This window comes from Zingiber officinale, chromosome 8B (genome assembly GCF_018446385.1).
Source record: "Zingiber officinale cultivar Zhangliang chromosome 8B, Zo_v1.1, whole genome shotgun sequence".
Classification (NCBI taxonomy): Eukaryota; Viridiplantae; Streptophyta; class Magnoliopsida; order Zingiberales; family Zingiberaceae; genus Zingiber; species Zingiber officinale.
Window position 1 is genome coordinate 91,071,557 of NC_056001.1, and position 11,794 is coordinate 91,083,350.

Consider the following 11,794-nt stretch of genomic DNA (forward strand, 5'->3'; position numbering starts at 1 on the left):
GCGGAAGGACGCTGACTGGAACAGCCTCAAGAGGGTCCGCCGACGCGTCCAATTGCGATGGGGTCCGATCGGACGATATCGCCTCTACCACTGGAGCTTTGCCTCGAGAATCAGCGGTAGTTCACTCGGAAGGATGGACCGCAGATGTAGCCGAGCGGAGTGGTGTCTCCGTGCGGCGCCGCTTTTGTCGGGGGGTCGCTCTTCCTCTTTAGCAGAGCCTCCCTCCCAGACGGAAGGCTCTCAACTAGCAGTTGTGCCAGCCGCTGGCTCCGGGAGAGAAGCCTAAGCGGCCGACTCCCAGGCATTTGTCTCGCTCTCTTCTTCATTAGAGCCGACCGGCTGGATGCCAAGCGTCTCCATCTCTTTGGCCGCCGCAGCCTCGAGCGCCGCCGCCTTCCTTTTCAAAATGTCAGCCATCACCGACTCCATGACAATGTTCGCTGCAAAGGAAAAAGAAGAAAATCAGTTAGCAATCAAGGCAAATGTACAAGTAAGATTCTTACCAAAGCTGCTTGAGAGGGGGGTCCTGATCGGACTCAGGCCGAATATGTACATCACCCCTTCTGGTAAGAACTTGTTGATGTCGACCCTTAGACCGGCCGGCATGTTGGCAGCATGAAGGTAGTCCGGTCTGGTCTTGAACCTTTTGAGCTCAGGGGAGACTGGCGGTCCGGTCTGCCATTGGGTTCGAAAGGGAGCCCGCTCGGGAATGCGAATATAAAAGTAGAATTCTTTCCAATGCTTATTGGAAGAAGGTAGTTTATTGAAGAAAACTAAACCGGGCCGAGCCTGGAACATGTAAGTGCCCGGCTCAGACTGTTTAGGATAGTAGAAATAGTAGAAAACCTCCGGTCGGAGGGGAATGTTATGGATTTTGAATAGGACGACAACGCCGCATAGAAGGCGGGAACTAGGCTTCCGAGCGGAATGTCGAAAAAATTGCAAACGTCAATGATGAAGGGATGAATTGGAAGTCGCAGACCGGCAGTGAACTGGTCGCGGAAAACACAAAAGGCTCCACGCGGCGGTTTGTGTGGCCGAGCGGAAGGAGTGGGTAAGATAATTTCGAGGTCGGAAGGGATGTCAAAGTTATTTATCAGAATATCAGCGTCACGCCGATCGAAGCGTGACTCCATGGTAACATACCACGGGCCGAGAGTTTGGTCTTGGGATTGAGAGAAATGGGCCATTGTCCGAACGGACCAAATCAAAAAAGGCGAAGAAAGGTAGAGGATAGAAGAAAGAAGACAGCAAACGAAACAGTGCCCCGAGGACCAAAACTCTGGAAAGAAATGCAAAGAAAACACAAGAACCAAAAGGAGAAAGAAGGAGAGCCTTACAACGAAGAGGAGGATCGAGGGAAGAACGCCGGAGATCGTCGGAGAACAGGAGCAGGATCGCCGGAGCGCTGAGGAAAAGGAACTGGGGGGCACGCGAGGGCAGAAGTGAGGCGAAGGAAAGAAGAGAAGCCTTTATAGGGTGGAGCTCGAGCGGCCTCCACCGTCGGATCCAGGTCACGAGAATCGGAGCGCGCATCGCGCCGTCCATTTCGAACCGCCTCGGTCTCGTCACCCGCGGCGCCGCCGTCGTACGATGACGATAGCAAGGCCACGTGGCATTCCATCACGGGGGAGCATTTAATGAGTGCCTTAACGAGGCACAAAGCGCGTGCCCGGCCTTAATGTCGAGGATTGGCGCAAATTCTGAAGAGATCCGAGGAATGTGGCCGTTGACTGAACGCCGTAGCTACCCACATGGTGGTCGAGCGGAAGATAATTTCACGGAGACGCCGCTCGGTGCAACTAATAGTCCAGTCAGTCGGACTAATCGCCTCCTTCGACTAGACTTGAAGAGGAGGCAAGTGATCCGGCAGTAAGGACGGGGGACCCCCCTTTGAGGGAAGTCAACGCCACGTGGAGGTCAAAAGTCAAAAGGCCGACCGGAAAAGGGGGGCCGACCGGCCGAACGGGGTATAAGCAGAAGCGAAGATAACCCGACAGGGAGTCGGGTCTCCGACGCTCATGGTAAGCTAGGTTGCCGGGCCGAGTGGGTATAAGTAGCCCGCTCGGCCGAGGCATAAAGCAGTAATGTTGTGAATAGTTTCATCCGGGCACCCGAGCACCCGACTTGGAATCTCCCGAGCGGATCCGTACCTACGTCCGGTCGGACGCGATGGGACTGCCGAGCGACCGGACGCTCGGCGCAGGAGCAGAAGAGACAAAAGGGCAAGGGCAATATCGGGAAACATCTTCTGACAACAAGCATGTACAGTGACCAAGTCCTATGCTAAACCTTACGACAGAAGGTTCTGACGTCCCATCAGAGAGATGCTTGGACTATAGCGGTATGGTGTCAGGCAAGCTCCTCTGAAAAGCCCATACTAAGGTATGGTAAGAGGACACGTATTCGCCTCGGTATGTGTGCATCAGCCTCCTCATAGCTTTATATAAGGGTCCTCATACTTCGCCGGAGGTACGCAATCTTGGATCTTCGAAGCCACTGTAACGCCCGCCCTCCCTGCTACCCTAAGGGACGGGGCTACGATACTCTACGTATAAATTTTTCTTTTTAAAACAGCGGAAGACTTAAAATAATTTTCATAGTTTTAATAAAACTTTTTCTTTTAAATTTCTTTTGAACTATACTATCACATGGCATCAAAATCATAACATCAAATCCAGTGGAACCATAATGTCAAGCCACACATGTTTAGGTATCACAAGTCATAAAATACCAATGCATAGTTCTTTAAAGAAACTTTAAGCAGGTTCTTATTTATTTGGTTGCCTAGCCACTGTCACACACATCTTCGTTGCCCCTCCTGCTGCTCCTCTAACTCATCCAGCTTTTTCCTTTATCTGTGGTACAAGGAAAGTAAGCTATGAGCACTCATGGCTCAGTAAGTTCCTTTCCTACTCACTAAAACCAACAATCAGCACATAATCAAGAATGCATCAACAAGTCATAATCTCAACTAATCATGGCATAACATAGCATTCTATTCAAGCATATCATGCATCATAATATAATCACAACTAGTCATAGCATATCAAGCATCACCATGGCCGAAACATATACATAGTGCATTGCATAAAACATAGCTAGACATGGCATAACAAACAAGTATTATGGTATATCAAAGCATGGCCGAAACATGTATATCAAAGCATCATACTATGGTCGAAACATGTACATCAAGGCATCATCATATCTATGGCCGAAATCTATATATCAAGCATCAACAAATCCATGGCTGAAACATGTCTTTAAGGTATAACATGAACATAACATAATCCTACCTTATCATGGCATATCATAATCAAGAGCATAACATGAAACATAGCATAATCATAAGGTGTATGCAATATGATTTTGGAAAACATGTATCCGAAAAACATGTGTATGTCTCATGATCTTTAAAAATCATTTTCTTTTACATATATACTTGAAAATAATCTCAACATAAGGGGGATCCCGGTTATGTACCACTTACATATTGCGCACAACCTTGTAGGTCCAAGGTAGCAAGTCTTGAACCCTACGAGGCAAACATACTAGGCCCTTAGTCCTAGGGGCACTTAGGAGCTCATCCCTAACGAGGTCCTTAGTCCCCGGGGCGCTTATGGAGCCCACCCTTGGTACAAGCCACTCACATATAAAGTAAAGTACATGTCATACATATCATGTATCATAAAAGCATGCATCACTTAGGCACACATCATATCATAAAAGTATGCATCACTTAGGCATACATCATGTCATATAAGTATGCATCACTTAGGCATACATCATATCATAAAGGTATGCATCACTTAGGCATACATCATGTCATAAAGGTATGCATCACTTAGGCATACATCATATCATAAAGGTATGCATCACTTAGGCATACATCATGTCATAACAATATGCATCACTTAGGCATAGATCATAAAAACATGCATATCTTAAGCATAAAGCATATCATCAAGCATGCATGATTTAACCACATAGCATATCATGAAAGCATGCATATTTTAAGCACTAAACATAGCACCAAAGCATGCCTAATTTAACCACATATCATAACATAAGCATGCATATTTTAAGCACAAAGCATATCATATCATAAAAGCATGCATATCATATCATAAGTCATAAATCACAAGCATACATATTAAGCATAAGGGTGTATCTTGTGATTATCCTATCATAGGAAACATGGTATCATATTTATCTTGGTTTTAAGCTTCCTAAACCCTTGTGGCCGAAACCCTTTAAAGCTCAATTTAGGTTAAACACAACATTCAAGCATGTGGCACCTAAATTATCATCATAACATTTTCATAGGAAGCATTATAAACATGATTAACTTAGTTTCTAAGTTCCTCAAGTCCCTAATTTCATATGGCCGAAACCTTAAGGTGTGAAAGAAGGTTCCATATGACATAAAATCATGGACAACTTTAAATCATATTTATAACATTTTTACCAAGGAACAAGGTAAACACATTTGACACATTTGAATTAGTTCCTAAGTTCTTTAAGCCCTTAACATATGTCATGGCCGAAATTTAACAAGTTCTCATTAGGGCTACAAACAAGCATACAAGCATGTGAACTTGGTCTAACATTATGTATAAATTCATACAAGGTATCATCCAATAGTTATGGCCGAAACATACCCTAGCATCATTTTAGGTCATAAAGCAACATATAGCAATTGAACCTTGGCTTTCTACTTATCATTTTTCATGTAGAGTGACATGAGCATATTTAATTTAAGTCCTAGGGTTTCTAGGGCATCTAAACCTTCATGGCCGAGACTCACAATGGTCCATTTAGATCATGGAAAAATTATACAAGTATGTGACAAAATCAATACATTATCCTATTTCCATAAGAAGTACTTTTAACACATTTGGTTTCATTTCTAAGGCCTCTAGGTCTTTTAAACCCTACTTGCCCGAAACTCACAGAATATAAACTTGCTTCAAATAGCCTAAAAGCATGATAATTTATACAAGTTTCATAGCATGTATAAAGACAAGCATAATGAGTATACATATGAATTGTGTCTTAGGCTTTCTAGGTTTCTTTTTCTCTTTTTCTTTTATTTTCTTCTCATGGCCGAAACCTACCATTCTTTAGCTAGGTTTTTAAGTGGCCTAAAGCATGAAAAACCTAAGTAAGTTTCATGGCAAAAGTTACTAAGAAACATATATACAAATTGGTTCATGAATAAGCTAGGACCCCTTGTGGTCATACATGTTATATGTCATGCCACTAATTTTTCTACACCCTAATTAAGCATGAGGGCATTGAACAACTTTCATATCTAAACAGCACAGAGGTCTTGAGCATATTAAAAAAAAATTTAAGCTTTTCTAAGCTATCCATCTCATCATGGCCGAAAAACCCTAAGAAGGAGTTCATGAAATTCTAGCAATATTCAAGCATACAAATCCTTTAAGATCTTTGTATTCTATCACATGAGCATGGTTATTTAAATTTAAAGGTCTTCCTAACCCTAAACCCTTTCTTGACCGAATCATATGAGTGGGTTTTCTTTTAGTTTCAAAATATCTTCTAAGGAAGAAAAACTAATACATGATCCTTAATATTTCATAGGGAGACCCTTGTACTAGTTGGGTAAAACAATAAATTTCCCTAGCCTCTTAAGAATATTTTTGGCTGAAATTCTAGGGTTCAGTACTCCTCTGATCAAGCATCATATAGGTATAAAAGCATGAAGAAGAACCCCCTTTCATAGCATAGAAAAATCTATCATGTAGTGAATACTAGTTTAAACATCATTAGATTTTTGAAAGCTCTTCTTGGCCGAATTTTCTCAAACTTGTTTCTAGGTTTTAAAATCTTCATAAAATCCGAAAAACACTTAAAAGCCTTGTACCACAGGTGAGGGGAAGCTTACATCCTTTTCGCTTGTGGATCTAAGGTATGAAGAAGAAGAAGTAGCCTCTTCTTCTAGTTCCTTTCCCTTGATTCCTTTGCTAAGTCCTCCTTGTATCTTAGGCTTTCTTAGGGAAAAATTTGGCTTTGGGGCTGAAGATGGAGGAGAGGGGACTGTGGTTTCGGTGAGGGAGAGGAGAGAATGAGAAAAATGAGAGAAAATAGAATTTTCCCTTTACATATTCTCTTTTATGTTAAGGGGGAAGAGGTAGCAAACTTAGTTTTTTGCTTTCCTTCTCCCTTAGCCTTTTTTTCTATTTTATTTTTATTTTTATTTATTTATTCATCCTCATCATTCATGGTGAAATAAGGGGGATTGAATCCCCTTAATTCCTCTTTAAACATTTCGGCAAAACCAAAGAGGAAGAAGGAGAGAAAGGGAGGAAGGCAAGTTGCCTTTCTCTTGCTCCTTTCTTGTTTTCTTTTGGCTAGCTTTTACTCTTACCTTTATCATGAGTTTCCCTCCTTTGCTATCAATATCTTCTCTCTATCCCAATTGGTCTCTACTATTTAATTCTATGAATTATAATATAAGAGGTTCAAGGTTCAATCCTTGACCTTCACTTCTTTTTATTTCATTTTATTTCTTTTTGCTTCAACTCACTTCCTATTATTTTTCTAAGGCAAAATCCCACATTCATATATTTATCTTACAAGCTTAGTGGGTATTACAGCCACTTCCTTAGTTTCCTCTTGCCTGACTTGGGCGTCGGAGGGTCGCCGAGAACCCCTTCCCGGCCCGACTTCTTTGCAGGTTCGCCGGAGCTCCATACGGTCGGTCAGAGATCCACGTCATCAGTTCGGAGAGTGCCACGTGCCCAGCGTCCATCGATTCAGCGTTCGGACAGGATCATGATGTTTAATCTATTTTTTAAATTATACATATATTTTAATAGGTTGTTAATTTTAATATATTTTTGTTGAATGATAATAGTTGGAAAGAAAGAAGAAAAATTATAACTATAGAAGATATCCGATCATTTAATGAGTATGGTTATACCCATCGGAGATCCTATACATGATGGGTATGGGGACGGAGGATATAGAATCCGACCCGAACCCGACTCATTGCCATCCCTACCGATGAGCTCGGTGCGTTCGAGGAACGAGGTGCTATGGAAGAGAATACAAGCGGACGAGAAGGAGGCGCGCGACATTTCCGAGGGACGAGAAGCCCAAGCAGAAGCTTGCTCAAAGGCCGGAAGTTGGGTTCGGGTGAGCCCTATTCTGGATGACCCAGATCACCCAAGCAAGCGGAATCGGAGCGAAAGACTCGGACCAAGGCGAGCGGAACCAGAGCGGAAGACCGGGACCGAAAGTCAACAAAATGTTGACTTTTTGGTTTGGGCCGCCCCGACCCAGTCCAGGGCGCCCGGAATCCTTCCGAGTGCCCTGACCAGGGCTATAAATACAGCCCTGATCCCAGAAGTTATTTTTCCTGAACATTATATTTGTTTTTTTATTGCTCTACTGTTATAAAAATTTTCAGGATTTTTTTTTCTCCAAATCTAAAAAATACATATTTTCAACTGCTTAAACTTCTTATTTTTTTCAGATTTTTTTAAAAACCCCTTAGAACTTTAGACCTTCCAAGTAATATGTTTAGCATACCCTACTTTTAATGTGATCAAAAGGGGGAGTAGTAAAGATTAAATCTAGAAGAAGGGTAGTACAAATTTTTAATTTTAATTTTTACACTTAATTTTTTCACTTGCAAAATTTTTGGTACTTGCAAATCTTTTTTTATAAGCTACTATTTGTTTACCCTAACTTAACTTGGGTTTGATCACATTAAAAAGGAGAAGATTGTTGGTACCCCAAGATGATTTTGTGTGATCAATGAATCAGGTTAGGTCATGTTAGTGTTTAACCCTGTGTCTAAGTATGCGGGAGCTTAGACACAGGGTTAAACACTAAGTCGGCTAGTCGGTGCAAAAGACGCAACTAGCGAGAAGGACAAAACGAGAGAGAGCCGACGGGCTCGGTGCATTCGAGGGACAAGGTGTTGCGGAAAAGTATATGGGTGGACGAGAAGGAGGCGCGCGGCATTTCCGAGGGACAAGAAACTAGAGCGGAGGTTTTCTCGAAGGTCGGAAGTTGGGTTCGAGGAAGCAAGTGAAGCCGGAGCGAAAGACCTGTACCAAGGCGAACAAAGCTATAGCAGAAGACCGGGACCAAAAGTTAACAAAATGTTGACTTTCATATTCGGGGCGCCCCAACCCAGTTCGGGGCACCCGGAACCCTTCCGGGTGCCCGGACTGTGATCTTTATCTGGATCACATCAAATATGATCTGTTGCAGTGGGGATAAAGTTTTATCCCCCTCCAAGCGCTTGAAACCCTTGCAGGCGCCCCGACCAAGGCTATAAATACAATCCTGGTCCAGAAGCTAAGAACAACAAGAAATTAGAGAAATAACACTTGTGATTAGTTCTGTTTGAGTTTAGCTTTCTATTTTTGAGTTGTGACTACTGTAAGAGGTTTCTCTACCTGAAAGAGATTTTAGTGAGCTATTAATTTTCTTGAATTAACAACCTCCCCGGTTGTAACCAAGTAAATCGATTGTGCCTCTTTTTCTTTATTTAAATACTTAATTCTTTTTATGCAAGTGTTTTATTTAACTAAGCTATAAAAGATCGAGAAAGGTTGCGTTTGTTTTTGTGCAGGCTATTTACCCTCTATAGTCGGTCGCCCAAGGGACTTACAGAATCATTGTACCATAAAAAAAACAAACGTATGTGTGAATTATTAAGATTATACTCAAAGTCTCACATTGAAAACATATGAGAAAAAAATCATGGGGTTATAAGATGGAAGATATCTCCATTGGTATGAGATATTTTGGGTAGAGTTCAAAAATAATTTCATGAGGGCTTAGGCCCAAAGTAGATAATATCATACAATTTTGAAGATATGTGAATTCCATCCATCCAACGAGTGATATTAGAGTCATGGTTAAGATATAGCCATGTGGGGAACCTTAACAAAGGAGAGGGGAGGTCAGATTGGAATATGGTGGTCCTAGTTTGAGCGGAGAATTGTTGAGATTACAATATAATCAAAGTCCCATATTGGAATTATATAAAAAAGATCATGGGGTTATAAAATGGAAAATAGCTTCATTGGTATTAAGTCTTTTGGATAGAGTCAAAAAATAAAACGACCTACTATATAACCTTGCCTCTCAGCCCAACAACCCTGCTTCTTGCCAAAGTGCCCAACCTACTTGGTGGCCTTGACCTCCCGTTCGGCAACCTTCCTACCTAGCCTCCTGGTTTGGCAACTCGAGCTCTTTGCTCAGCCTCCTGCATGGTAACCCCCCGCCAGACCTTTCGGCTCAATAAATTGGTCTCCCTGTCTAACGTCTCGACGTTCAACATCTCGAGTTCTTTGCTTACACTCAACAATTCAGTCAACTTAGTAGCTCGACTTTTTTAAGCAGTTAGGCCTTCTTTGGCAACTTGGCCTTCTTAAATAGCTCGACCTTTCCTGACAGCTCAACCTTCCCTGACAATTCGACCTACCCAACCTAGCTAGCTCAATAGCTCGGCGTATTGAGTTCAACTAGACAACATGTCAAGCTCATCTCGACAAATCAAATAAATCTGAATTTTTAATTCAATAATTTTTTATTTATCACAAACAACAAAAGAGAACAAATACTTGCAAGGAACTATATCTAAATTAAAAGGTTATTGCTAACAAATAACTTAATGCTAATTACATAGTGAAAAGAATAAAATTTGGAACGAAAATTAAAACAAAGTTAATCAAGAGCATAAAAGAAAATCTTAACTAAATGTAACAAATAAGATAATCAAAGTTGAAACCCCCAATTTAATTAATTGAGATTGAGAAAGTTACAAAAGAAAAATTTTAAGCATGAATGAGAAATTTACCTTTAAGAGAGATATTTTTAGTGAATTAATTTTAAAAATATTTAGTTAGATTCGGAAAGACAATATTAATTAAATGAATTACAACAATAAAATTAAAGTGAGATGCGAGAAGACAATTAAATAATTGCAATGTAATAACAAAATAAGTGCAATGAGAAAATAAATAATTAGAGAAATGTAAAGTGCAATGAAAAAGATGAATAAATTGAAAAAGAAAGTTCAACAAAAGGAAGAGCAATGGAAACTCAAAATGTAGTTCGAAAGTTCGAACCCCTTTCTTACTCGATGACTCATGTTGTTGTAACACGACACTATCTCCCCAAAATATATATTACTATAAAAATAGTTCAAGCAAGAGTACTCCATACACGATGAAGTTCTAGATCTTTAGATCTTATAAGTATACATTTTGTCTAATATAAAATTTTAGGAATAAAGTTAACTTAGATCTAATTTTAATGGATTTTTCATGGTGTCAAGTTGTATTTTTTGTAGCTTGTGCAACTTAGTGTTGTTGAAAGTCTTAAAGAATCTCATCAAGTGACAAAATTAGGAGAAATATAACAAAAAAAAAAGAAACTTAAGTGCTCCAACCAAGGTTAATGAAGAGCAACCAATGAACTAATTGGGTTTTTTAATTTAGTTTAGACAAAAATCCTCAAACAACGATCTAATTCATAACTGAAATAATATTCGATCGCTAATTTAACTATAAAATTATAATTTCATCATAATATCAATTGTTATTAACTAAAGAGAGGGGGAAATTTTATTATTAATTCGGTAAGTAAGAGGGTAACAATTTAGACAGGTAGAGGAAAAATTTTAGTAGAATATACCAAGTTTATTGATAAATAAAAAATGATTCCTCTTTAATGATATGAAGATAAGTAACAATATTTTGATTTTTCCTAAATCTATCATCTCAACACATTAATATAATATAGTCAATTGATTATTTATTCAATCAACTAGATGACATTAATTTTTATAGGATAAAATAAATATCTTCACCAAGATGAACTTAAAATAATTATCTTCACCTAGATGAACTTAATAAATCCAAATTGTACATGAATGAGGAACAATTAGACGGAGAAGATTGTTAAAATATAAATTCATATATACCAATCCTTGAAATTAAATTTTTTTATCATGTAACTTATATTTTTTTCAATTTTAGTCCTGTTATGAATCAATTTATGTTTTTAGTTTAATAATTTGAAATATTTTTCAATTTCAATCTATTTTTTTTTTAAATTAAAATTTTTCACCGAAAATACCCTGTTAACGATCAAAATGTAATTTTAATTTGAGAATTTTAATTTTTTATGACCCATATGACTTTTATTTTGTATGACCCATATGGATTTTGAATTTTTTTTTTTTTAAAAAAAAAGAATTAAAATTAAAAAATATTATAAGTTATGGGACTAAAAACATAAATTGACTGGTCTAACATTAGAAAAAGTGCAAGTTTCAAAACTGAAAACGTAAATTAACTTATAACAATATTAAAATTGAAAAAAGTGCAAGTATCGAACCGTAAACATAATTTTCTCATTATTTATTCTAATATGGTACTTTGTTAGACCTGCGTGATCCCTAAAGATTTTTGAACCAAGACTATACAAATTTTTAACTCATCCAAAAAAAAATTGAAACTTGTATCAAATCATATACCAGTCTTGGGTCTTCTATGAATACATTGATAGTCTCACATGACTTGCATAGTGAAATTTTGCGCACACTTTTAGATGTATCTTTAACTAGTCATATATTAGAAACCAAAAAACCCATAACTATTTGAACAAAAAAAAAAAAAATCTCACCATGACTACGTCAATTCTTTGACCTATCAATTGACAGATGCCACTCCATTATGGACTCATTTCCTTGTGTCAAACAAAACGCAGAAAGTGACAGGAGAAAAAAATCACTGCT